Source organism: Canis lupus, chromosome 7 (assembly GCF_048164855.1).
Source record: "Canis lupus baileyi chromosome 7, mCanLup2.hap1, whole genome shotgun sequence".
Taxonomy (NCBI): Eukaryota; Metazoa; Chordata; class Mammalia; order Carnivora; family Canidae; genus Canis; species Canis lupus.
In genome coordinates, this window is record NC_132844.1 from 31,793,477 (window position 1) to 31,816,601 (window position 23,125).

At 35.9% G+C, this 23,125-nt stretch overlaps 1 long non-coding RNA gene across 5 annotated transcripts in view; it reads left to right on the forward strand.

Annotated features, from left to right (window-relative positions):
- The window catches only part of LOC140636729 (uncharacterized), a 53,072-nt gene that overhangs the window by 17,785 nt on the left and 12,162 nt on the right, over window positions 1-23,125 (forward strand). For all 5 annotated transcript variants that reach the window (XR_012033940.1, XR_012033942.1, XR_012033939.1 and 2 more), the window contains 2 exons: window positions 10,971-11,032; window positions 17,558-17,592. This is a non-coding gene — a long non-coding RNA (uncharacterized lncRNA). The remainder of the gene's footprint in view (window positions 1-10,970; window positions 11,033-17,557; window positions 17,593-23,125) is intronic.

Below are 23,125 nucleotides of genomic sequence, written 5' to 3' on the forward strand. Positions count from 1 at the left end.
CTGAAAGCAGCTCTGGTTACATTTAAATGATATTTTTAGCATCAGGTTTATGGAGCTACAAAAAATTTAAAACTTAAAAAAAAAAACCCACAAAATTCTCATGGGTCAGAGCAAGGTGTTCTTTGGAACACAGTCATATCACCTTTACCAAGTAGGCTCAGAGTCATGGGCTGTGGGGAAGTGGTGAAACAGGGTGTGTTTAAAGATGGGTGGGAAAAGGCTGAACCCAGAAGCTTGACCAGCCAGGCCCTGTTTCCGGGCAGGCCACGCCTCAAGTCATGACACAAAGGGCCCAGTGTATTTATTCTGAGATAATCAGTTCCCAAATGCCAATCTTCTTCCCTGGGTCACATATATGATCTCGAGTGTGAGCTTTGCAAACATTATCAGAGAGAATGCAGCAAGGACAAAATCTGATATTTCAAGGGCTGTGATAACAAGCTGTATCATCTCATCTGCAGCATCTCCCCCAGCTAAAGTGGCATTCCAATTTTAGACTCCTCATGAATGGCGCCATTTTCTTTAGTTCCTTATTGTTCCTGGCTCCCCCCCCCCCCCCATATATCCTTCTTTGGTAGCCCAGACTCCTATGTCTTTGATTTTTCTCACTTCCTCCTGCCTTCCTTTCTGCATCTTTTTTTTTTTTAAGGGTCTTCCTTTGTTTGATTAACTAGTTAGAACCTCAAGAAGTGAACAACAGTGGAGAACTGGAGAAGTAGAAGTTTGTAGCAAAGCCATTTTGGTCAGGAGTGGGGGATGCTCACTGTCTTGATGCTCCTTCTCTCCTTCATTTCTCTTATTTCTCTATCTTCTTCTTCTACTTCACTCATCATCTACTCTCCACTTACTCTTTGGCCTCTTTTTTCATCTTCTCTACCTATAACCAAACCCACTTTACACAATTTCTCTTGTCAGGAAAGAGAACAGCCTATTCAGTGCATTCAAAAATTTGATTATTATTTGTTCTATTAAAACAACATACTCTTCAGCAAGGGCCTCAAGGGATCTCTTAGGAAAGGTATGGGGTGTGGAGGACCCATCAGGCTCCATACTCATTCCAACTCCCTGCCTTTCCCTGCGTGTGGAACTTGCACTGGGTCAATGGAAGTAACATCCATCACTTCTGGGTGGAAGCTTTAAGGCCGGTGAAGGCTTTGGTTGCCCTGTTTCCCTCTGCCAGTGACTGGCCACGTGTCAGAAGAAGGCTGCCCCCTCAGCCCGAGTCCTGGAAAGAGCATGACTTTGAGCAGAGGATACAGCTGACGTTCATTAAGTGCATAGATAAACACGGAATAAATCTTTCTTATTTTATGCCACTGAGATTCTTATTTGTTACTGCACCATGATGTTACCGCACGGGAGCTGATAAGAGGCAAGACAGAATGACACGTTTCCTACTTGGTAACCCTCATGGAAAATGTCCATTTGCACCATGAAATTGCAGCTTGCAACTCACGGAGATCGGAAGGTAGGCCAGTGACAGAGGCTATTTTTAGAGCTCAGCACCTTTGTTTTACCTGTGCTTCTGACAGGAAAGAACTAAACCCAGTCAATTACTACGCTGCTGGTAAGACTTTCTTCTTACTCCCTGTTCTCCGATCCTCAGCTGGGCGGGGTGGTTCTTCACTTGTGACCTCCTGGGATAGGGGCGCTGCTCTCTCCTTTACTGATGTGATGGAAACAAGGGAGAGCTTTCCCTAATTGCTTACAACACACCTGAGACCAACCTCTACCTTTAAGCAAGGCTTTATTGAGGATTTGGGGAAAAGGATTTTGGGAAAATGCATCTTTATCGAGATGCAACCCCGAGAACTACGTTGCTGACCAGGCACAAGCCTGTTACAGGAGCTACTGGCTCCCTCCATCTCTTCTGAGGAGATGGAAGCTTCCATGCACTCACCACCCCTTACACTTACTCCCAGCATCAGAAATGCTAGAGGAATCTTCTTGCCCTAGACCAATGGCCCCAATGGAAAGGAACATTTTCTCTCTCCCAACTTGCCTACAAAATCCTTATTTCTTATGTCAGGCCTGATCATTCTGAGAGCATCTGCTCTTTTCAGGGAAACTGAGTTCTCACCACCTACATGTACCATGACCTGCCCCTATGGCACCGACAAGACAATAACACAACTGTATTAGAAAGGATAAAAATTAGCTGTGCTGTGGCAACAAACAACCCAAGACCTCAGAAAATGGCCCACAGTTCAGAAAGGTCTCTCATGTGGTCTGTGTACTGATATTCAAGAAATCTTTTGATCATGTTTCTGTAGTGTTTATTTTTTAGAATTAATTTATTAATTTCAGACATTTCCTCTTACCCTGTCTGGCAAAATCCTATTACTTTAAGTGTCAGTTTCTTTGTGAAGCCTTCCCTGGGTCTGAGCAAAGTGAATTCCTCCATTCTGGGCAATTCTGTAGTACTGTCCTCCATGCCTTTTTGACAAAAATTATTTATTATATTGTGATTTTTTTTTATGCCCTTCTCCATTTTCTAGAAGATACCTTCCTTAGGAGAGGAATTAGGTATTTTTTCTGTGTCTATTATGCTGCCTAGCATAGTATTTGGGATGGAGGAACTATGCAGCATAATCAACTAATGAATCAATAGAATAAATATAAATCAATAGCATGGATAAGTGGCGCTAAATGTGTCATCATTTCCCCAGTTCATTCTTGGATTGTGCATGTATGTTTTTGTGCTGTGGGGCTGTGGAATATAGTTATTACATATATATATATATATTACATATATATATATGGCATTATAGTTACAGATGTTGTCTGTATAGCATCACATCTAAAGGGATGGGTTCAAAATGGTCCATATGGAACTTCTCAATATAGTTCATGGGTTGATATACACAAAAGTTTGAGAGGTACTTACACGGGTAACCATATCCTAAAAAGGAAAATTAAAGTTTTTTTTTGTTGTTTTTTTTTGTTTTTTTACCAAATAAGTCTTCCCATATCCATAGTAGAAGCACCATATTTACCCTTGATCCACTCCTTTTATATGATAAATTAGAACTTTTTAAAACACTTCCTTCTTCTTATTTTTTTTTTTCTTAAAAGCACATGACAGGCTTGTAATTTGGGACATTTTTAGTGTGAAATAAATAGGTAATTTTTTTTTCTTTACAGGAATTTTTAAGTTCACATGATAAATCAGCATTTGAAACATATTTCTCCATCTGGGTTCTCCTTTTCTGGTTTCACCCCTTATTTTTTGTGAGATGAGCATGGTAAACGTTGCTGAAAAAAAAAGAGAGAGTAGCAGATTTTAACTGAGTTATTGTAGAATTGCGTTGCTACATTTCCCCCTCTTTTATTGGCAGTGGTATTTTATCATTTGTCAGCCCCCTGCAAATATCCTTCTTTTCCTCCATAAGTCAAAAATGACTTCTTAGGGCATACAGAATAAGTTGTAATAACACATTTAGTAGCTCTAAATAAGTCTCTTCTATCAATGTACACAGTGAATGTTATTAATGGTAAAGTCTTTGCATGGGCCCTGAGAATAACCAATAACTCAACTTGTCAGCATTTTGATAACTATAGGCTTCAATTTAACATGAAGAAATATAGGATTCAGTTTAGCAGTTTCAAAAGCAATGAATACAGATGATGAAATCTCTTCTTTCAGGCAAAGAGACTGAAAATTATTATACATAGACACTTATTTCTAATAGTGTCATTTCAATTTACTTCTCAGTTGCCTGATATTAGAAGTATTTGTCCAGGAACTGGATGAGAATTTAATCATTATTTCAGAGCTCCTGGCCCAATCTCAGGGACCAACTGAAAATCTTAACAGCAATTCAGTGGCAATACTTCTCATCCCTTTCCCACACTCTTATCTCCTCTCTCTTTTTACCTTCCAAGTTTATTTCTAAGAATTTCAGAAATAACCCTCTTTCAGATGAGAATTAACCATGACGTCAGGGTGGTTGTCACTGATGTGATTTTTCATCTGGTCTCTTCTTCCATCTTTATACCCTTCAAAATTCAGATCAGGCCTCCTTTTTCTAAGAATTTCCTATCTTCCCTCAAACACCCCCAGCCTGGGTGAATGAGAAGGAATGCAAAGCTACCACCTGGAATGGACAAACTTCTATTACCAGGCTACTCTTCTCATGAACAAGGCCATTCCTCAGGCCGGAAAGCCTTCCAATTCCATTGTTCTGTCATTGGTAGGTGACGCTTGCTCCTCCCCAACTTCACCCAGCTGCAGCTGCATGCAGGCCTCTCCTAGAGAACAAGCCATGCTCCTCAGAGCCATGGGAAGATTCAAGGGACAGTGCACAGTTTTATGCTGTCTTCCTGTAAGATTCCCGAAGAGCCAAGCACCAAGTGTTGCTTTGTTTACGTTGTTTGTGCCACACCTGTCTTACCAGGTTTCCCTTTCTGTACTTCCATGCACCTTGTGTTTCCCTCCCATACCAATCTCTATCATGTCTCTACTCCTCTGTGGCATTTTGGGCCATGGGTTCCCTGAGGGATGGTATCACATCTCTTCATTGTATCTAGAAAGCCTAGCATGATGATAGAAAGTGCTCAATAACTACCATTAAGTGAATGGCTGAACATTCAAAAATTATAGACAAGCAATATCAGAGAAATGTTGGTTTTGGTACTTTCTTTTCTACATTTATAGATTTCTTGCATCTAACGGGATTCTATTTTGCCTCTAGAGTTAGGTCTGACGCAAAGACCAGGCCCTGTCTTGGAGATGGTATGCTGCAGTGAGGACCAGTGAATGTCCCAGGAAATGTTGATCTGGGTAGCAGATTTCAAGCTACCAGCTAGTTATTGTTTAGTGCAGCATTAGTAGCATGGTATTTCTATCACACAGCTCGGATGTAACAAAATCACCTCAAAAGCACAGATAGTAGTAAAATGCTGTGAAATAATTAAGAATTGGAGGGATTTGAGTGTTTATCATCTTTGTTTTTAATATAATTTATTTAATTTCAAGTTTAATATAATTTTCAATAACTTGCCACACGTAATAGCTGGCTTGCAAAATCCCTGATAATTTGATAATTTTGTTTCATGAGACTGTGGGGGCTGGTTTCAGAAACCACTGGATAGGACTCTTCTCAAGCTGCTTTTGGTACCCAAACCGTCCCCATCCATCCCTGAACCCACTCGGGATCACTTCAGCTACTCCCTTGCCAGCATTTTCAACCCCAAACATCTGCTCTTTGATTGAAACAACTAGTTGCTTCGGTTATTGGTAGAGAAGTACACAGAATGTAAAAAAGAATAGACAGACTTGAAAGAAGATTAGGACATTCTTTAACTTTTCAAAACCTAGAGTCTTTTACTAAGTATCTTAAGTTTTAGGTGAGTAGCCTGCTTCAACTATTTTTGCACTTGGCACCACAGGGCATTTCTGTACCTCACCACCTCCCGAATCCTGCTTGATATCAGCCACTCATTTTCTATCCAACTGTATTTTCTGGACTGTATGTCTCCTTTTTAACCTTGTAGAATGTACAAACAACCTTTAAAATCTCACTTCGTATCAGAATTGAGTGTTGATTTTCGGAGGAAAGGTGATGATTCCACCACCATTACTTACTCCTACCACCCCACCAGCCAAGTAAAATTTGCTTTTATTTTTTTTTTAATCACATTAAAAACAAAACAAAACAAAACAAAACCCATGACAGCCTTCTATGGGCCTTGATTTTGAATATCTTATGAATATATTGAATATTTTCATTACCCTTTTCTTTTATATGTCCATTTTAGCTTGCCTGTTCCTGAAGGGTTGTGCTGAAGAAACATACCCATTTTGTTTTCTTTGCATCTTACTCAGGAAAAAATCATGAACAGTTTTACAAATGTCCTTTCATAGCTGCAGGGATGGGAGTATTCACGATGAACCGATTGATAGGTGTGGAGTCATGCTCACTAGTGTGCGGCAATATAGGAAACAATCAATCTTTGAGCATGATTCCTCATTAAAGAGTAGTAATAATGATGATAATGCTTTCAAGCTTCTGGCAGTGTCCTCATGTCCTAGCACATTATGCACGCACCATAGCCTCTGGGTAGATTGTGCCAATACACTCAAAAAGCCACAGTCACTGTGTCTTCTTAAATATATTCTCGAAGTTATGAATACATGACACATAAACAAATTCTAGCTATTTTGTGCATTATGAGTAATGAAACAATATTTCAGTTGCCTTATCCTTGAAAACAGTAACAACCATTAGGGTTTATTTCTAAATGTTCAATTCATCGCCACAATCACCATCATCTGGACTACAGATGGCAGACATACTGCCTAGAACTCGGTTTCTAAGTGAATGGCATTTCCCGGAACAATTCTGTAGAGAGAACATACAGTATTTACATTCCCCTCAGTTCTTCTTTGCATTTTGCCCAAATTTACAAGCATATTTGGGATGAGGATGATGTCACTAAAGAGCAAGTGTATTTCTCTCAAATGGTTAGGGAAAGAAATTAAACTAGACTACAGGAAAAACCCTTGTAGAGGGATTCTTTTGGTTGGGTTGCTTTTTTTTTTTTAATTTGCATATAGCTTACTCAGTCTTTTTGTAAGGGCACAGTTATCATTTCTATTCTGATTTTCTTTGCTCCTAAATACCTGACCAAACATAATTCACTTAATTAACAGCTCTCTAAATAGATTGAGTTTGCTGCCTTGGGGGATAGACACTGGAGGCCTGAAACTCCTGAGTTGTCTGGCAAAGCTCCAGAAGGGCCTAATCACATGCTTGGATTAAAGAAATAAAACAGACTGAATTGTAAATGACAACAGCAGAGACCAAGGCCACTGGGCACAGGAGAGAGGGGATAGAAAGAAGGTGAGCCTCCCCCTGTCTTTCTTGTTTAAAAGAACAGCTTTAGACAAGATATTTACAAATTCCAGTGATATGCACAGACAGACAGATCCACAGAGCACAAAAATCAGAACAGGCAGATGTTAGTCAAACCATCTTACTCGGATTTCTGGAAATAACAATTTCAATCATTGACATGAGCCTTTGGTCACTGGAAGTATGAGACATATAAATACCAATTTAATAGAAAAATAAAATAGATAAAATGAAGTTAATGGAAAGCACTTATGAGAATTTATACTGTCTTATAACAGTATAAATAAAGTGTGAGTTTACTGCACTTATGGGAATTTATACTGTCTTATAACATGAGTACTAGAGCTACATTTCTGAGGTTTTGAGATTTCCTGCTAACAGTGCAGCTTTGGGGGCTGCAAGATACCTGGAGCAAAGGTCGTTGAATTAGCTGACTTTGTGCTTTTAGAGAGCAATTACAAATTTCATACAGCTGAGATTAAAGTGGGACATGTGCCTTGGGAGCTTGAAATATTTGTAACTGTTAATTAAGACTTTGATCAGTACTTTATATCTGTCTCTATATTTCTTTACTCCTAGGTTAATCTGATACTTGACCAACAAAGAGTAACCAGGAGAAAAATTAATATACATTTAAATATAGATTACCCCACTTAAATTATCACCTGTAGTAAACAGTTAAATGTTGTTCTCTGGTTATCTTTTCTCATGTCAGCCCCTGCAAGCATCTTGATTATAGAGCTGAAGCTTTGCTTCTAACACAGGGAATATGACAAACCTGACTTCATGTATTCAACCACAGGTATATACTAAGCACCTCCTCTGGGACAAGCATCATGCTAGGGAATGTGCTACCAGCTGAAGCAGCAAATTACAAAAATTTTGAATGGACATGGAAAATGGAATGTAGAAATACAAATTATACTCTGAGATTTTGCAAAGAATGTTGTGGCTGAACAGCCCTGTCTTAGAGAAGATAGAGAACCATAAGTTCTTTTGTTGGCCCACAAGTTGTTCTTCTTTTTAAACATAAACTCAATATCTTGAATTAGGAGATTACACACACACACACACACACACACAATTCCTATTTCTATTTCTCTTTAAAATAAGAAAATCTGGGCTAGTATTTCTGCAGAGCCACAAGCCCCTGGATGTAAACAGTGATCCTAATATGGCACCTAGCTCTCCATTTCAATAGTCTTCCCAGGGGTGAGGGAGTAGATAAATGCCTAGTGCCATTACACCCATGGCTTCTCCCCTTTATCCTACCTGCCTGGCCAAAAAGAGACATTTGGATTTCTGTCTTAGAATTCTGCATAAAGATTTTCTTAGATCCTCTAAGACCTCTAAGTACCTCATAGTGCTGGTGTGAAGATCAAACAACCTTGGAAAAGTACCTGCTGCATAGTAAGTGCTATACATGTGTGAGCTACTGTTGTTTAATTATTAAATATGTAAATATTATATAATTAATTTATATATAACTATTAAATTGTATAATAGCTAAGTAATTTATTAATTCTACCTGATTTTTCTTTGTTGCATATTATCATCAGCAATATGTCAAGAGTAATCAATAAACTATAATTTACTGGGATGTATCTTGCTAGTGGTCATCAGAAGCAGATTGACTATAAAAGTAATGATACGTCAGAGTCCCTCACTTTCATGGACGACTTCTAGGGCCTGAGAGAGAGATTAGATATGTCGTATGTTTTTGTAAAATTTGCCAAAGTAAGATACTTTCACTAGTTAACACAATTGTTCCTTTCCATTCCATTTTTTGCTCTTGTTAGACTTGCCTGAAGGTATCAGGTTTTAGAATGGCATGGGTTTTGAGAGACAAATAAAGGGAGTTAAGCTGAGGAAGCATTTACTTTTGGGGCATATTTAAATAACTCAACAAAACTTCATATTGTTTTTTATTGCTAGGTGTCCAGGTATAGGAATGACTTTCAGGAATACCAACCACTATTGTGGCCAGTGCTGACTCATCCAACTCATAAGTGTAGGACCACAGATTATGCTGCAATACGAACATTCCCTATCTACTCAGCCCTAGATATGAGGGCCATGCAGGAGAAGCAAGGTTTGGAATGCATGAACCTGAAGCTAGTCTACTGAAATTTCTTCCGATGATCAGACATGCAAAATTGTTAGTGGAAGATTTGGTCTTTACAATATGTACATAAGATGGAAGTTTTGTTACGGATAAACTAAATAATTCAGAATATATAATTTTAAATACTTTATATATTTTTTGATGGGAATTATTCAAGAGAGAGTTTATTAGAATGCTTGGGTTTATAGAGCAAAACCATAGCAGTACCACATGCATTCAGAATGTCTGTGTGTGAGGTTACGTTTTATGCATCCCAATGTATACAATCATACATTAGCCTGTCAAATGCATCTTGTCCTGACAGTAGTTCTGGATGAAAAAAATATATAAGATTGACACTGGTATGGTGAAACAACACACAAAATTGCCCCAAATGCAGTAAAATGACTTGAAGAAAGTAGTGTTCCAAAGATAAAAATTCCTACACGTATCCATCAACAAGTTAATATACATGGTAGGAGTGATTTCAGGAGTGATTTCATTCCCAATTTATGTAGTTCTATACAATGTAGGAACAATTTCAGATATGCATTTTAATTGTACTTTTGCATATCTTAAATTCAGATTAATTTTGTACATTTTTTTCTGAATTATTGAATATATTGAAATTTAAATAAGATAAAAAGAAGTATTCAACTAGAAGCCAAAAACCTATTCTGGAAAAAGAAGACAGCAGTAGCTTTACAATGTCCAATTTCTCTTAATACAACACAGGGAAACTGAAGTCTCTTGTGAACAAAATCATGAAGATAAGGAAAAGGATCAAAATAGCCCAAACAAACAAATAAAAATGACAACAGAAACAATAAATATGTTTATGAGAACTAGACTACTTCTAGAGGGAGAAAAAAAAAAGGGTGAAGGAAAGTAAAAGGAAATTATAAATTCAACAAAACATTCCAGATGGTCAACAGCAGCTCCATTTTGATGAAGAAGTTGATTTCATTAGGAATCATGTCTTCTTTCATCCTGTTATTTCAACATCGTTAAGTTAATGACTATTTTTTAAAATTCTGGCCCTAATATGTATAAAGGACTGAACAGAATATAAAATAAACAAAAAGAGCCTCAAACAGATATTTTGAGAAGAAAAAAGTAAATGGTTCAATTATTTTGAGATGCTGACTAGCCTAGACCAACACTGAAGGTTGCACTAATTGTTTGTAAACTGTTTTCAATCAGATAGATGGAACTCAGGTAAGACAAGTGCTCAGGCTGAATGACCATATTGAGAATGCTCAAGTCAGGAAGATTACACAGGATATAAGGAAGCTGTATTTATTTGTTTTATATGCCAGTCAAACAAAACATACTGGACCAGTGTCTTGAAGAACAAAGACAATTCAATATTATTTCTAGAGTGCTAAAATGTAGTTGTTATATTTTAAGTGAAAAAATTTTGCCACACAGAGGTCACAATAGAAAGTGAGGTTCTCAAATAATGGAGATTTTATGGAAATCATCTAATTATTGAATTTAATCCATTGGTATACAAGGACTTGAAAAATGTCAAAATGAAAAAGTATGACTTTTTATCCATTTTACAAAAGATAATTGAAATGATGAGCGAATATGTATGAAATGAATTGTTAGGTACATCAGACACCACATACTACTTCACTGAGATTCTACACTGGATACACATGTTCTGATCACTTGTAATTATGATGCAAAAGTGTTACAAAAGGAAATCTTATGAGTTCTAAGCTTTTTTTTTTTTTTTCCCAACGAAAATCTTCTATTTGTGAGTTCCTTCTACTGATAAAATATGTGCTGGACAATTGCAATATGTCATTTGAAAAACATTTGCCATCAGTTGTATGGCAACGTAGCAGTTATGAGACTGAGAGCTATGGGAACTCTTTAAATATAATACGAATGTAACGTACTGTTTTTTCTTTGCCTCTCATCAGATAAAAAATTGCCTCTCAGGACCAAAAGTTATTAATTACTTTGGTATTTTAACAAAAGTTTTGATTTATTTTCAGGTTCATCTAGTTAATGGAGTAAATTAAAAACACACATGGCTGTCTTAGATAATCTTTGAAGAGTAAGTATAACAAGATGGTCCATCCCTAATAGCATTGGATTTAGGTATACAGATGGGGCAAGACTGGCCTGTTTATGTTTGCTAGGGTTAGATAATGGGATCACTATACTGGTCTATTTACTTTTACACATATAAATATAAATAATATAAATATAAATATAAATATAAATATAAATATAAATATAAATATAAATATATATAATGCCCCATTATAAAAGTTATATTTTTTTTGTTTGGTGGTAAGAGGAGAAAAAAAACAGATTTCTGTTCTTTTGAATTATGTACAAACACAGATTTCCTTATTAACTTATTTCCTCTAGCTACATCAAAATTTGGGGGAAAACCCTCTTTAAGTCATTTCTCACTTTTTCTATAGATTTTGTGCTCAAAAGTTGATAAGCTACAAGAAAAGCAATATGGAGGAACAAGGAAATAAATAGACATTTTTGGGTACTGAGAAGCAAATTGTAACGAAAAATTTTTAGAGCACAATAAAAGCTGTAATTCACTAAGAGGTAAATTTCTGATAGGAGTAATATATAGGATATTCAGTTATTTGGTTATCTAATTAATGGAGAGGAATGAATTATATGAGCAAGGAAGATAGATTTGTATGACATGCTGATTTCACATGAAAAACTAAAATCAATGAAGATAACCTAAAGTTCATAGCACATTTCAATCACGACAGAAAACTTCCTTGTTCCAGTTTGCAGTCAACCTTTTGACTCCTATCCCCATGACCAGATGCAACTGGTATTCAGATTTCTATCCCGTTGCTCAATTTTCCCTGTTCTAGAATTTTATATAAATGGAATAATATACTATTTACTCTGTTGTGAATGGCTTCTTTCAAAGTATTGTTTAGAGATTAATCTATGTTGTTGTACGTATATGATATTATATTCGTGAAAATACCCTCTCACTGAATCACATTTTTCTGTTACCTTGTCTCTTTGCAATGTAACATTGGGACTCTTCCCATTGAGAGATAGGGTCTATTTCCAACCTCATGAAAACTGGGCTGCTTTTATGACTTGATTGAAAGTGATATCTTTTGAGTTCTTGACTTTTGACTTTGACCTCTGACTCCAAGCCTTAAGAAAGCTGATAGCTTCCATTTTAAATTTTGGAACCCTACATCCATATAAAGAAGTCTAGGCTGTCTTGATGAAACAGAGAGAGAGAGAACACAGAAAGAGAAAGAGAAACCCTAGAGGATAAGATCATCTGGATAAAAGTGGCCCCAGGGAGTAGTGCTAAGAAGCCTTTAGTCCACAGCCAACATCAAGGCCTCACCTCAGACATGTGGGTGGAGTTATCTTGGATCTCCAAGAGATGCAAGAGTGAGCCTAGGCAAGACCAGCAGAAGAATCACTCTGTGAACCTACAAAACTGTGAGATATAATAATTTTTGTTGTTTCAAAGTTACTACATTTTGAGATGATTTGTTACAGAGCACCACCTAACTGATAGACAGTACTTCATTTTTGTTGTTGTTGAGTAGAATTTCATTGTATGGATATACCGCATTATAATTTAGACATTAACTTCCTTAATTGCTTTTTGTTTGTTTGTTTGGTTTGATTTGGTTTTGACTATTATGAAAGAGTTGCTATGAGAATTCTTATACAGGTTTTTTAATGAATATATTTTCATATCCTTAGTGTAAATACCGAGGAGCTGAATTACTGTTATACGATATGTGTTTAAACTACCAAATTGTTTTCCAAAGAAGTTTTATCTTAATATATTCCTGGCAGCAATGTAGAAGAGTTGTATTTGTAACAAATGTTGTCCATCTTTTTAATTTCAGCTATTCCAGTTAGTGTAAATTGGTATCTCATTGTAGTTTTCATTTGCATTTCCCTGATGACTAACAATGTTTAGCATCTTTTCACATGTGTATTGGCTACTTGTATAAATATAATCACATAATTTGTTTTGTGAAGTGTCTTTTTCAGTTTTTAAAAAAAGGTTTTGTTTTTCTATTACTGTGTAGTAGGAATTCTTCATACATTCTGGGTATGAATCTTTGGTGAGATATTTGTATTGCAAATATTTTCTCCCGGTGGTGGCTTGCTTTTTAATCATCTTAATGATATCTTTTGATGCATAGACGCTTTGAATTTCAATGGAATATATTTTATGATTTTTTTTTTTGTCTTTCTATGAAATATTTGCCATCTCTAAGGTCACAGGATTTTCTATGCTTTTTTCTAGAAGCTTTAGAGTTTTATCCCTTGGGTATATATATCATTTATATTGAAAAATACATACATGAATGTATGTATGTATATACTAGTATTCTGCTTCTCTGATTGAACCCTGACCAATACACAGCTCATGGATTAGGGAAGCTTCCATAGAAATTTAGATCTTTAGCAGAAGCTTTCCTTTTTCAACTGCACTAAAATTTTCTAGTTTTTAGGTTAATTGGATTATAGTTGTACACCCAAATGCTGTATATTTTATTTCTAAAACCTGAAGAGACCCACTAGACATTGTGTCACTTTATTAGGAGGTCCAGATGCAGCAATTTTCCTTCACTTTGGAAAAGACATGTCAACATGTCCTAAACCAGGGGATCTCTAGAGATTTCACAGAGGTGGCAGGCCCCTATATTTTTAGGGATTTATTTTATACTCTTTGACATGTATGTGTATTAACAGTTTTTTTTAGGGTAGTTGTTATTTCCTGCTCACCAACTGGTTCATGATACCAGTGTAATGAAACTATGTGATAATATGTGTTATGAAGTGACTGAGGTTCCCAAGGAGTAGATTATGGCACAGCATTAGAGACTTGGCATGGCTCTGAGGTAGGACTTTGAAGTTGTGCTATTGGCCCTGCCATCCAAAAGCAGAGTCCCTGATATTTACTAACAGTTACAGATTTTTTAAAAGATGCGGTAACTAGTTCAATGACTGTATACCATGAGCCAAGATATATATTGCTTTTTTCCAATAACAAAATATACCTTAGAATCCAGCTGCAATTGGAGTCACCACCTGATTACAATAATGTGCTACCATTTCCTGAATTCCATCTGCATTCTGCACAGGCAAAATAAATGAATTCAATGGAAATGTTGTGGAAATCACCATTCTTCAAGGGAATCTTTGAAGTGTTTGATGATAACATTCTGTATTACCTTTACTCTTTCAGTAGTGCAACATTACTTTGAGTTTACCATTTTGGTAGTTAGGGCAGTTTTAGTGGCTTCCTCTTGGCTAACTTTATACTTTAAAGAGCTAGGAAAAGAAGAACAAACCAAGCCAAAGTTGGAAGAAGGAAGGAAATAACAAAGATTAGGGCAGAAATACATAAAACTGAGAGTAGAGAAAAATCAACAAAACTAAGAGTTGTTCTTTTAAAAATAAACAAAGTTGGCAAGCTAAGCTATACTAAGAAAAAGAGAAAAAATATGCAAATAAATAAAATGAGAAGTGAAAGAATAGATACCATGACTGATGATACAGAAATAAAAACTATCACAAAAGACTACCGTGAACAATTATACACCAACAAACTGGATAACCAAAAGGAAACGAATAAATTCCTAGAAACAAATAACCTACCCAAAGTGAATCATGAAGAAATAGGAAGCCTACAAAATTCATAATTAGTGTGGAGATTGAGTAGATAATCAAAAAATCTTCCAGCAAAGAAAAATTAGGCCAGATGGCTTCACTGGTAAATTTTACCAAATATTTAGAGAAGTATTTTTAAAAAGATTAATTTTTATTTACTTTGGAGAGAGAGCTGGGAGGAGGGCAGAAGGAGATGGGGAGAGTCTCAAGCAGACTCTGTGCCAAACATAGAGCCCAATGTGGGACTCAATATCATGAGCTTGAGACCACAACCCTGAGACCACGACCCAAGCTGAAACCAAGAGTCGGACGCCCAACAGAGTGTACCACCCAGATGCCCCCATATACTTACAGAAGTATTAACACAGATCCTTCTCAAGCTCTTCCAAAAAACTGAAGATGAGGAAACACTTCCAAATTCATTTCAGAAGGCCACTATTACCTGATATCAAAGTTAGACAAAGACACCAAAAGAAATGAAAACTATAGTTCAATATCCTTGATGAATACAGATGCAAAAATCCTTAGCAAAGTACTAGCAAATAAACTGCTGTTTATTTATCCAGTTCACCTACTGAAGAACACCTTAGTTGCTTCCAAGTTTTGGCAATTATGAATAAAAGTGGTTATACACATTTGTGTGCAAGCTTTTGTGAGAATATGTTTTCAACTCATTTGTAAAAAATTACCAAGCTGTCTTCTGAAGTGGCTGTATCATTTTGCATTCCCCCTACCAATGAATGAGTTCCTAGTGTTCCACATGTTGGTGTTGTCAGTGTTTTGGATTTTGGCCATTCTAATAGGTGTGTAGTGGTATCTCATTGCTGTTTGAATTTGCAATTCCTTAATGACATAATGTTGACTATCTTTTCCTTGCTTATCTGTCACCTGTATATCTTCCTTGGTAATAGCTATCATTTAAAAGTTGGCCATTTAAAACATTGGGTTGTTCATTTTCTTATTAAGTTTTAAGAATTAACTTTATATTTTTAGGTAACAGTTCTTTATCAAATATATATTTTGCAAATATTTACTTCCAATCTGTAGCTTGTCTTCTCATTCTTTTGCAGAGTAGAAGTGTCTTTTACAGAGTAGAAGTTTGAAATTTTAGTGAAGTCCACCTTATCCATTATTTCTTTCATGGTGTTGTAACTAAAAAATCCTCACCAAATCCAAGGTCATCTAGATTTTCTTCTGTTTCATGCTAGGTGTTTTATACCTCTGTGTTTTACATTGAGGTCTATGACCCATTTTGAGTTAATTTTTGTGAAGGCTAGAAGTCTGTATCTAGATCCAAGTTTTCAGATGTGCATGTACAGTTGTTGCAGCACCATTTGTTGAAAAGACTATTTTTCTCTATTCTATTGCCTTTGCTCCTTATCAAAGACCAGTTGACAATATTTGTGTGGGTCTATTTCTGGGCCCTCTATTGTGTTTCATGATAGGTTTGTCTAGACTTTTGCTAATACCACATTTGATTATGGTAGCTTTTTAGTAAATTTTGGAATTGGGTAGTGTCAGTCTTTCCACTTTGTTCTTCTCCTCCAATATTGTGTTGGTTATTTATTCTCAGTCTTATCTCTCTATATATAAACCTTAAAATCAATTTGTCGATATCCACAAAAAAATTTTCTGGGATTTCAGTTAGGGGTGTATCGAATTCCCAACTTCAAAATTGGGAAGAACTGACATCTGGACAAATTTGAATCTTTTTGTCCATGAAAAATGGACTATCTTTCTATTAATTCTTTTATTTCTTTCATCAGAGTTTTATAGTTTTCCTCCTATAGATCTTGCTTTTTTTTTTTTTTTTTTTTGGATTTATACCTAAGTATTTCATTTTGGGGGGTGCTAATGTAAATGGCATTGTGTTTTTTATTTCAAATTCTATTTGTTCATCACTGGTATATAGGAAAGTGATTTACTTTTGTATATTAACCTTGTATCCTGCAAACTGCTATAATTTTCTATTAGTTGGAGGAGTGTTTTTTTTGTTGATTCTTTTTTTTTTTTACATAGGCAATCTTTTTATTAAAAAGACAGTTTCATTTCTTTTTTCCAAACTGTGTATCTTTTATTTCCTTTGCTTGTCTTCTTACATTATCAAGGACTTCCAGTATAATGCTGAAAAGGAGTCGTGAAAGGATATAAAAATACAAATTCAAAGGGTTACATGCACCCCGATGTTTATAGGAGCATCATCAACAATAGCCCAACTATGGAAAGAACCTATCTGCCCATTGACTGATGAATAAAGATGTTATATATGTATTTGCAGGAAAAAATAAAAGGACTGGTGACAGAGGACATCCTTCTCTTATATGTTTTTTTAAAATTTTTATTTAAATTCTAATTAGCATACAGTGTAATATTAGATTCAGGTGTACAATTTAGTGATTCAACACTTCTATACAACATCCAGTGCTCATCAAAACAAGTGCTCCTCTTAATTCCCATCACCTATTTCACCCATCCCCCACCTTCTCTCTTCTGGTAACCCTGTTTGTTCTCTATAGTTAAGAGTCTGTTTCTTGGTTTGCCTCTCTCTCTTTTTTTCCCCTTTGCTCATCTGTTTTGTTTCTTAAATTCCACATATGAATGAAATCACATGGTATTTGTCTTTCTGTTAATGAATTATTTCACTTAGCATAATAATCTCCAGCTCCATCTACATCCTAACTTTGTTTTGTTCTTGATCTTAGCAGCAAAGCTTCTAGATTGTTGCAATTAAGTATCATGTTAGCTGAAGGTTTTTTGTGGTTATTATTATCAAGTTGAGGAAGTTCCACTCTATTCCTAACTTGCTAAGATGTAATCATTTTTAAATGTGTCTTAGTTTCTTAACTCCAGTGATATGGTTTTTTAAATTAATTAATTAATTAACTAACTAATTAATTAATTTATTTATTTTTGATGTCTCATTTAAATCCAGGGATGGTGATATATTACTCTCAAACTCCATTCCAGGTAAGAAACCTGGAACTACACTAGGAAAATTGAAAGCCAGGAAACAGTTAAGCTTCTCTCTTAGTAAAAGAACAACAAAAAAGGGAAACCTTAACATAGTTTTGTAAATAGTAGACTACATGAAGTGTTGAAAATTATGTAAAAAGCATTGACATTCTATGATTGTACTCACGGGCTTAATTTATTTTATATACTTTTTTGATTATCAATAAATAAAAGACAAAACTTACAAAATAGTGAAAAGAACAAATTTTAAATTATTCAGAATCTTACTACTCAGAGATAATTGAGTTTAACACTCTAGTATAATTCCTCTGATTTTTAAAAAAATACATACTATTTGCAAATATATTACCAATATATTGAGATTCACATATAGTTAATTTTATAACATACAGTTTTACATTATGGATTTTTACAGCTAAAAGAGCCAAGCTTTTCTAAGTAGCTTCTAAAACATAATTTTTGAAAGATTTAAAATTCTAGCACCTAGGTTTTAAAATCTTATTTAAAAACTGATTTGAAAATTTAAAAATTTCTCTATCATTTATTTAATTTTTTTGTATAATATAGAATGCTGTGATAAACATCTTGAGATGAACATGCCTACACACACAAATTTATTTAACTTTATGTTTGTTTAGTTTCTTAGTACAGATTACTAGAAGTAGAATTACTGGACTGAGAGTTACAAAAATACGTAAGATTGTCTATGTTGCTAAATTTAATGATTCTTAAAACAATCTGGTTATTACAAATTTCTTATACCACAAGGAACAGTTTCTAGGGTAAAGGAAGGAGATTAAAATTTTGAAGAGAGTAAAAATATGTAACACGATGGCAACAGTCTACAACATTTGATTCAGCCAAGAAAATATGAAGATTTCAGAGTCCTTTTCACTTCAGCCAGAGTGAGAGTTCTCATGTGCCCTATGTTAGGCTGTTATATTCTCAGGTGGGCTCCCACATCCCTCATCAGTCTTCACAAGCTTATAAATGGAAACACTGGCTTTCTCTACAGTTTCTCTGGCTGTCTTAATCTGTTCAGGCTATTATAAGAAAATATCATTGACTGGGTGGCTTATAAACAACTAAAATTTATTTCTCAGAGTTCTGGGGACTGGAAGTCCCAGGTCAGGTACTAGCATGGTTGAGTGAGAGTCTTTGTCTGGGATGCAGACTTCTCTTTGTTTCCTAACATAATAGAAGGAAGTGAGGGATCTCTCTGGAGCCCCTTTAATAAGGGCACCAATCCTATCCTGAGAGTAGAGCTCTCGTGACCTAAGGATGACCTAATCACCCAAAGGTCTCACCTCCTGATAACCTTAAGGGTTAGGGTTTTTAAGTACGAATTTGGGGAGAGGGGACACCAGCATTTATTTATTTATTTATTTTTTTTTTTTTTTTAAATATTTTTTTTCAACTTTTATTTATTTATGATAGTCACAGAGAGAGAGAGAGAGAGGCAGAGACACAGGCCGAGGGAGAAGCAGGCTCCATGCACCGGGAGCCCGACGTGGGATTCGATCCCGGGTCTCCAGGATCGCGCCCTGGGCCAAAGGCAGGCGCCAAACCGCTGCGCCACCCAGGGATCCCGACACCAGCATTTAGATCAGAGTAGGGGCCTCTGCATATCAGTATCTATTTGAATAACAATCAGGTGTTATTAGCTCAAGAAACTGAAAGTTTTAAATTATAAATTTTATATATGTTCTAAGCAGCAAACTTTGGAGAAATAAAGAGCAAAAGACTATCCTTTTCTCCACCTCAACCACAAATCAATCTTCCCTCACTGTAACTGGGAACTTTTTTGTAGCATATTAAGCCTTGGGGTTTAGAATAATGGCTTAGTTTGATTAATGAATTGGATTAGTCTGGGGAAAAAAATCAAGGTTGAAGGCATTATTTATTGCCAGATATATTTTGTTTTGTAAACGGAAATGCAAGTGAACTTCTTGTTCTATATACCTGGGGTGCTGTGAATCATTAATCACAGCTGTCTTCCCTACAGCTATGGGTTCCCAGCAAGGGCTGGCATTCCAGTCTGCATAGTCCAAAAGACCACCTTGCAGATAATAAGAACACCATTCTCAGCTCACACTGATTGCAAAACCCAACATATTTTCATTTAGCTAGTCTCCCTGGAAAATTTTTTCCAATTGTTTAGTACAATTTTCTTTATTGCTACCCACTAGGCTGTCGTAGCTTAATGAAAGACAGAGAAAGGAGTTAGAAGATAAATAATTTTTCACATAAGAAACAGTCTAGAAGCATTTACAAATGGGAGCAATTTAGACCATATCCCTTCCTATGATTTATAGCAAGGACCTGGAAGACCTGGGTTACTGCCTTTACAACCACCCCCTGTTTCTTCTTGATTGTTTATTTCCCAGATGAAGGAATCAATAAACTCAAATGGAATTCAAATGGAATAAATATCACCACCAGAATCATTCAATTTTGAGGAGGCTCCTGAGGATTTTGTGTTAAATGGTAGCCTTTTGTCCTAGAAAAGAAAGTTAATCAAACTGTCCTGTAGCTTCCCGACAAAATGTCTGTGTTGTTCCCAGAGCATGTCTTACACAGAACTAAAAATGGTTTGCTGGTTCCAAAACTCCTGGCATTCAGCAAAGCCCTGCAGTAACCCCACATTTTAAAATATATTTCTTTCCTTAGGCCATCTTTTAAACTATATTACTTCATTCCTTCAAAATGGTTACCATGACTTTTCACTTTCCACTGTTCCTAAAACCTGCATAGTAGAGGACTCTTCAAGTATAAAAAGGCATACTTGTCACCTCAGCAGAGACTGCATGTCATTGTGGTAAACCTGATGGTTCTCCACCACTTTTTGCTGTGAGGTTAAAATGCCCAAGACTTAATAAAGCAAGTGGCATTATTGTGCTAGTATTTGAAATCTAAACAGATTTTTTTAGGGTAACCCTAAAAACTCATAGTTACATGTCAGGAACAAATACCAGAAAGTTAAAAAATATAATGAAAAGGAAAAAAACTTTAGACGTCAGTCTTTAACTTTGAAGAAACTTAGGTCCACATGGATATTTATATAAGTTTATGAAAGTTTTTTCCAAGTGAAGCTGAACATTTAGCACATATAGTGCCTTACTGAGCAGTTGTCTTCTGCCAAGCTGAGATTTTAAGTACTACTATTCTCAGTTGTCCAGGAAAATTACTCCAGACTGGTAGCCATAGGCTGGATACAAGGAGGAATTAGGCTTGTTAATGAATGCATGGGTCTCCTCTCCTCCATCTAGCACCCTAGAAATCGGGACACAGGCTGGTGTTTATCACCCAACCAATATATCCCACAAGGTCAGCCTACTTCCTACCGGGAGACTTATTGCTATGGCTATACACTCATGAAAGAGAGCTCTGGAAGAGAATCACCTTTTCCAAAAGAGCTAGAAAATGAATAGGAGGGGGAAAGAATTGATCCAGTTCAGTGATACCTATTCTTTTACCCTTGATTCTGGATCTTAGATAAAGCCTTGGACTGTGGAAGACAGAAAGAGCCATGTTACGGCTAGGTCTCTCTGGTCACAGCCTGAAGCTGCATGATGTTTCTATGTTCTCTGGCCTTATGATCTCAGTTCAAGTTGCTGCTGGTACTGCCAAGTAGCTCCTCAAAGTTTCACATTACATCTGTCCTCATAGTCAGGTAGCCAGTCATATGCCTTTTGTAACTCTGCAGAGTAGGAGAGGCTTGGTGAGTCAGAGTTTTCTCAGGGATGTCCCTCAGCCTTAACCAGCCCTGAGGGGGAAAACCAGCATGACACAAGGAGACCATCAAAGAAAACAAAAACAAATGGTGGTTGTTTCTAATGGCTGAGTTATACTCTACTGAAGGGGGCACTTGACAGGATGAGCACTGGGTGTTATACTATATGTTGGCAAATCGGACTCCAATAAAAAAAAAATACGAGAGAGAGAGAGAGAGAGAGAGAGAGAGAGAGAGAGAGAAAACAAAAACAGAGAGTAAAGCAGAAGGAAAATAAAAGTCCATGGCCAAGAATTGATGAATTTACAACTCTTAGAGGAATTGTTTTTTTTAATAAATGAAGAGCAAGAGAAAACTAACCCATACTTATTTTAAAAAATTCAGAATGAACCTAGAGCATCTTAAAATATATAGTTTAAGAGATGAATACCAAATATCCATTACAAATTAATAGATTTAATGATTACTATAAAAATAAGAGCCTAATATTCACAACCAGTTCTGTTTAATGCTCTACATAAGGCTTGATTGTGAGTTCCAAACAGATCCAAAACATGCACCAATAAAAATAACACCGTTTAGCCTATTTACATCAGTCATTCAACTGCTGAAGGCAGTTTGCTGCTGGGTGTGCTCTAGGTACTGAGATGTTATGTAACTGGGTACCTGTATCTATCTTCATGCCACTGGGTCTAAGACCATTTTCTCTAAAGATATTTGCTAATTTTTCATTTCTTTCAATTTATAGCATGATTTATGATATACGCTAAAAAGGTTATCTATTTTGCAAGTTATTCCCAGAGTTCCCCTGTCACTTAGAAACTTGATAGCCTCTTCCTTCTGCCTGCTGGATGGAAGGTACACCAGGAAGACGGGCTTATTTGGCATTCAGCATTGGAAAGATATATTTTCTGCGTGAAAATTGCATCGCATTTCCAAACCTGAAAGAGCTTTTGTATTATCTGCACAGGCTTGTTCACGTTGCCATTTATTATTGGAAGAAGGGAGACCTGACCAGAACTTGTTGCATTTCATTCACATTTTGGAAAGCTTAAAAAAATGTTAATTATTTGAGATGTTAAGGGATAAAAATGTAGCTTTTTTAATATAAAAACAAAAGTGAATATTATTTTGGTTTGAACAATAAAAGCTGTGGTAAAGTATAGAAATCATAATTAATAAGTTTTTATTATATAAGGTAATATCCTTATTATAGAAAATGTAGAAAATACAGAACAGTACAAAGAAAATAAAGCTACCTTTAATATCATAGTTGAAGTTTACAACTTCAAATATTGTAATATTGTTTTCTCATTGTATTTGTAGCATTTCCATAATTTTTAAAAACTTGTAATCATGCTATGTGCACAATTCTGTAGATTCACAGATCAGTATTGTCCCATATTAAGTATTCTAAAATATGGCTGTGAATAGTTATATAATAATTTATTGTGTGTTTGTACCATTATTTAAAAATCCCCTACTGATACTCCAAAGAAGAAACGGAAAATGTGAACTTTTCTTTATCTCATTCTGAGAAAAGTATTTCACATAATTGTGTGCGGTAAGAGTGAAGTAATATATTAATATCTGAGTGCTGTTCAATTCTAATACCTTTTTAACAAAAAGATTTTATTTATTTGAGAGAGAGACCAAGAGAGAGCATGAGCAGAGGAGGGGCAGATGGAGAGGGAGAGGCAGACTCTCTGCTGAGCAGGGAGCCCTATGGGGGGCTCACTCCCAGGACCCTGGTTCCATGACGTGAGCCAATGCCAGATGCATAACTGAATGAGC